The sequence below is a fragment of the Sinohyriopsis cumingii genome, chromosome 3, assembly GCF_028554795.1.
Source record: "Sinohyriopsis cumingii isolate HCF-2022 chromosome 3, ASM2855479v2, whole genome shotgun sequence".
Taxonomy (NCBI): Eukaryota; Metazoa; Mollusca; class Bivalvia; order Unionida; family Unionidae; genus Sinohyriopsis; species Sinohyriopsis cumingii.
The window spans coordinates 144,305,128-144,311,127 of NC_142963.1; the positions used below are offsets into that span (position 1 = coordinate 144,305,128).

Below are 6,000 nucleotides of genomic sequence, written 5' to 3' on the forward strand. Positions count from 1 at the left end.
AACCTCATACGGTTCTGAAATTTATGTCTTTTTAAACTATGGCGTAAATATATCGAAAGATATTCAAAATATATTTACAATAGTATTAATACCAAAATCATTTGGTCGTAATGACAAATGATTAAAAGCTTTACCTTAAATGCCGAAATATCATGTTTTGTAACCTTAACACATTAAGCCCTGGTGGTCTTTGTCGTTTTCGTCTGAAATTCGAATAGGAAACACATTTTGCAAGCTTTTTCTGAATGCATCCTAAGACATCAACTTCCAGGTGATTTTCCAGTAACCTAATGCCTAGTTGTGTTAGATTATTTGGTATCATTTTAGAACTACATCTGTCTACCTTTCTATAATACCACCCACTTTAGTCTATCATGCATGACCTTAACGCTACAAAGCTCGGAAGTAGGCTACTACCTTCTGCCACGTTAACTCGTCGCCATGGGTTAATGTGTTAAAGGTATTTTATTTCTAAATTAGGAATCAAAGAGCATGAAGGTGCCAGGAAGCCCTTTAGTAAGATGTTGTTGTTGTAGTTGGGTTTAACGCCATTTTTGAGCACACGATAGGCTACACATGGCGGCCAGTATTAATGGTGGAGGAAGAACCCGAGAAAACTCCGGAAAGAACCACCCACCCACGAGAACCTACTGGCAAGCTTTATCACATACCCACATTGGCCGAATCCGAGACTCGAACCCACGCAGATAGAGATGAGATGGCAGTGATCCGCAACGGAGAGCGCTTTAGACCACTCGGCCTTTTGGTAAGAATAATCTACCATTACAATTCATTATAAAGTACAAACAATTGATAAAACATTATAGTTCACCCTTAATATTATATTATAAAAAAGGCATACTTCAAGAAAGTATAAAATACTTTCCAGCTTTGTTTTCCAACAATAATTAAATGCTTTCTGGCACTAAGAGGATGTCTTTAGATTGTAAGGAGAACCATTTCATTTTTCTTGCCTCCCAGACGGTGTCCGAATTTATATGCTTTATAGCGTTTTGACCAAGCTCTTTGTTTATATATATATATATATATATATATATATATATATATATATATATATATATATATATATATATATATATACAGTTTCAACACCACAATGACAAGGCTAATAGTTTTAACCCTTCAAGCAAGATTCGTTTTACGGAGATATGGAAAGTTACGAGACTTGTTTACAACGAATTGCGTTTCCCAAAATGGTGTTCCCGTCAAAAGTAGCGCCCTCTACCTGAGTTCATGATCTTCCTTCCACTGGTATAAGGGTTTTAACGGTTAGTATCTCCCTTTGAAAACACCAGAGGGCATATCGGTGCAACTCACTTCCGGATAGTTCAATCAATGAAAATGGCAGATGTGGATCAATACAATGTGATAGACCACTCACATTATGCAACGAGGATCGATATCGCACTATCTTAAAAAGAAATTCTATCAATATTTGATTAATTTCTTTTTACATCTTATATTGTTTCACTACCTTGCTCTGCTCCCAGCTTTCAAATAAATATTAACTGCCCATTTCAGAACTTCATTATCTTTCCATTACTACCTTATGCTTTAGTTTGTATTATTTGATTGTGCGAAAGTGTATGGCTGCGTAAAAAGTTCTTGCAATTTATCTCGCTTGAACAATAATGAAAATATGTTTATTTTGTACAGATTCAATCATAGCAGTTAATGGAGGTTGAACGACAACGAGAAAAAAATTCTAACTTCTTAAGGATTTTTTATTATTGATTTAGACTGTTGCATTTCTATTAATGTTCATTATATTTTTCATGAAATAACTTGAGTTTTTTCAAAATGCACAAATGTCAACCACGTTTAAACAGACAGGCGCACGTACGAGTCTCCTTGATGATTATTTTAATTTTATTTTCTTGAACGGGTGGAAATTTTAGAGTATACAATTTGGAGAAATATCGATGTTAGACACACTATGTATGTATAGGACATTTGTGGCTCTCGCCTATCTGTATGTCTGTATATCTGTCTTCTTTCATCTGGTGCATGGGTATGTATATCCTCGAATGAATGGGTGTTTGCATATGTATATTACATAAACATACTTCTGGTTAAAAACGAGTATAAAATGATGCTAAGATAGAAAGAGTGACTGATAGATAAAGACAACAAATATGAATATTTATCAGTATCCATTTATTATTGACTTGTAGAGTATGTTCTTACAAGCAGTCTCTTTTTTTAAAAAAATACTGTTTGCAATTTTACATCCGGTCACGTGGATCAATATTGATTTAAAAGGCGAACCAAAGTAATATGACGGAATCTGTGAAATAATTGGATCTTTAAAACTTACATATTTGATGCAAGGAACGTTAAACAGAATTAAACTAATTTTAAGAAGGCTGTTCTAGATGAATTTGCTGGTGGCAATCAGAAATGTTGTCTAAAGACCCAGCAAATTTGAGAGTTATTACGTGTCAGCATAAGGAAAGAAAAATCATGCTGAAAGTTATTGCATTTCCGTCCGATATTTGATGTTTCAAAAGTTAAAAAGAAAATGAAACAACAAAAGAACGTCATTGGGCATGTTATTTATTCTGAATATTGTACGATATTTACACCCAAATATGAATACATATTTCGTCTGCATTAATTACACTCATTTATCGTTATGATAGCTAATGTAATTATTGCTTTCTTAAGTTCCTCTGAATACTGTGTTCCATTTAAAAAAAAAATTAAAAATTTCTGGTTCAAAATATTCAGCATTACAAATCAGCTGACGTATCGAATTCGTGTTATAATTTTCTTATCGAAATTGTGTTATAACTTTCTTAATACGTGTTATAAACGAACTATAAGCCTTGCGAAAATAACTGAGAAAGAAGGATATATCAACATAGGTAAAATGCAAATTGTTGATATTGTTTTCGTTAAAGATTTATGACCAAAAATTTGCAATAAATGTTTAAAATCGAAGAGCAGAGTGAAATGTTCCAACAAATGTAACTGAAATTATGGATAATTTATATTATCAGGTATGGACAGTGTATCTAATTTAATTATTTGATATCATTTAAGTATGGAAAGTAAATATTGAATTCTCTGATATAATGTAAGTATGGACACTGATTCTAATTATCTGATTTAATGTCTATAATTATTCTTCTAGTATGAACCAAAGATGTTTGGCATATATAATTGATTCATTGGTTTAAACATAATGATCTGTAGTACAGATTACATTCCTTCCTTTGTTGACTATGTTTTGCTAACTATCCGGAACTGGAAATATTTTGTGGGCTTCTGCATTGGAGCTAAGGGAGGTAATTTTAGGCACTACAATCAGTAACTCCGTTGCAACCGTGAACCCCCCCCCCCATATGTCTTCATCCTATCTATTTTGTGAAGGGATTTGCTGACGTAAGCTTATCGTCATGAAACACTCTTACCTAGCTTGTAGAATAGTATGAAACACTAATATTTTTCTAGGATGTGAATTTCAGTAATGTTGAAGTACTACAAATTCAGATTGATTGAAAATCGTAAAAATTTAAATGTTAACAATACGAATTACATTTTGTGAAAATTCCCACAAACTTCAATCATTACACAAGAGAATTGATTGCAGTTTGACTTACAATCGGCTGGATGTTTAAAGAGTAAAGCTGCACGATGATTATGTAACGTCATGCTCGTTTCAGAATGATATACAGTAATAACACCCTTCCTTGCAAAAGAAATTTATCGCATTCGGTTAATATAATAAATGTTGCATGGCACTGAAAAAACCCAACGGCTATTTAAGGACCAATCAGTGACCCCTCAAAAAGGCATATGGACTCCAGATTTGATTCGGTCCGAATACCATTATTGGGATTCATATACAGGTTCATAAACTGCCGTAAAGGACTAGGCGCCATATGCATCCTTTGTGTCACTGCTTCTCAATTCGTCGGATTCTTGGGGGAATATTGTTCGCAATATGTATCCTTTTCTTTGACCATGAGAATTGCCGCCCATTTGGATTCCATCCAACGTACATGTCCATGTATTTATCTGGCACGACTACTGTCCAGTCAAATGTTCCAATTGTATGAACTCATTTATGACTTTGTTAAAGACGATGCATCCCCAATCAGTCCTCATTCTAACCGGAACAGAGATTTCAAACTTGCAACACCCAGAATGAGTTCATCCAAGAGAATGTGTCATCCACTCTACTAGGAGTCTGTCTGAACGGATGATGCAAAGACATTGTGATGTCGCTTCATGGACACTGTGACAGATCCTGAGGTTATTTATACAGACTGTAATACCTATTTTGTATTATAATATAGATACACAGTCTAATAATGCCCATTATACGACAATGCATTTTTAGCATTAGTCACTATGCAGAACCAATCCATCAACTGTCAAACAGTGTTGTCACCAGCCAAAATGATCGTTCTCACGAGACAAGGCAAGAAACGTGCAATAAGTAACACAATTCAGGAAATATTCTGAGGTATAATTAATATGACATATGTTGTTCCTATACGATCCCGTGATAGCTCAGTGGTAGAGCGGAGGACTGTAGAAAAAGTTGAAAGCTATCCTTAGGTCGCCGGTTAAAATCCGGCTCGCGGGATTTACGTTTTTTTAGTAATTTGTAAGTATCAAACCTGGAAATAAGGAATACTAGAATATACTGGAACAATATCAATCGATAACCGAAAATTATTAAATGGATAATTAACTTAAGGCTCTCAGGCTTTCTTAAATATGCATCCTTTGTGTCTTTGGTTCTCTAACTGTCACGTTCTTGGAAATAGTATTAGACACGTTGTATCTTCACCTTTAATTATGAGAATTTTGTCGCCTTTTTATTTTGCATCCTGCACATATGTACATGTTTCTCTCAGCCACTGATAATGTCCAGTCAAACTTGTTCCATTATGTTGACACGTCGACAATGTGTTCTCATTTAATCAACTTTGAGACTTGTCCCGACTTCGTTCGTTGAGAAATTGTGTGCCATTTTAAAAAAAAAAACTATCACAAAACCATCCCCACCCACCCACAACATTACAACAACGAATCTGTACAAAGCGGAGATCCCAAAAGCATCATGTGGAGGAACGACAACAGAATAATTTGAGAGCTACTTAGATATAGTATAATACAAATAAAGTAGTCCACCTCTTGAACGGCTCACCCTGACCAGCTGAAACCCGCTTCTTACAGCCAGAATCCCTTGTCACCGACGAGTTTGTATTCATAAGTACCCTTCAAGAACGGCCACCCCTCTCACGCGACCAGCGGTCAGCATATTAGTACAAAAATGTATATTGTTCCCCTCACGAGCGGCTACATTTCGGGAAACAAAGACCGAAAAATCACGTGACAACACATTTATCGCTTCCTTTTCGAAGAAGGCATTTCGTCCACTCGACAAAAGTTTCGTCTGCAAAATTAAATCGCATACAGTTAGCAACATCTGAATAAATCATTAGTAAACATTAACATATCATCACATACACGGATACGTATTATTTTAGAATAAAGTTTTTTATTCTACTCGATGACATCGGGTGAGGTGGGGAGAGAGGACTTGCCGAACAATTTTATGTAGAAAAGACTCAAATAAAAAAATTATGTTGAAAAGAATGGAATAAACAACATCGTAACCGATAAGGAGTTTATTCAGCAGCAGTGAGAAAATGGAGCAAATGGAAAGTGAATTATATATGTACCAAGATTTAAATGACGTTTTTGAATGGTTTTGCAATGTGCCTGACAACAATATCCGCTTGCATATTACGCCTACGCCAAGAATAAGAACAATTAATGAATATTCAGTTGAAATAAGTCTATTATTATAACAAGAAGAACATTTTAATACTTAATTGTACCTTTAAATGAAGATATTAAATGAAGATATTAAATGCTTTGAAGTATGTAGCTTTCCTACTACGTACATTGCGTATACTTCTCACAAAAAAATGTAGTTCCCTCTCTGAAATGGCCACA

General features: G+C 34.7%; 1 non-coding gene across 1 annotated transcript; it reads left to right on the top strand.

The window, feature by feature from the left end:
- The first annotated feature begins 4,531 nt into the window (after positions 1-4,531).
- Positions 4,532-4,618, top strand: Trnay-gua (transfer RNA tyrosine (anticodon GUA)). The gene is given in 2 exon segments: positions 4,532-4,567; positions 4,583-4,618. It is a non-coding gene; the product is annotated as a tRNA-Tyr (tRNA).
- The last annotated feature ends 1,382 nt before the right edge of the window (positions 4,619-6,000 follow it).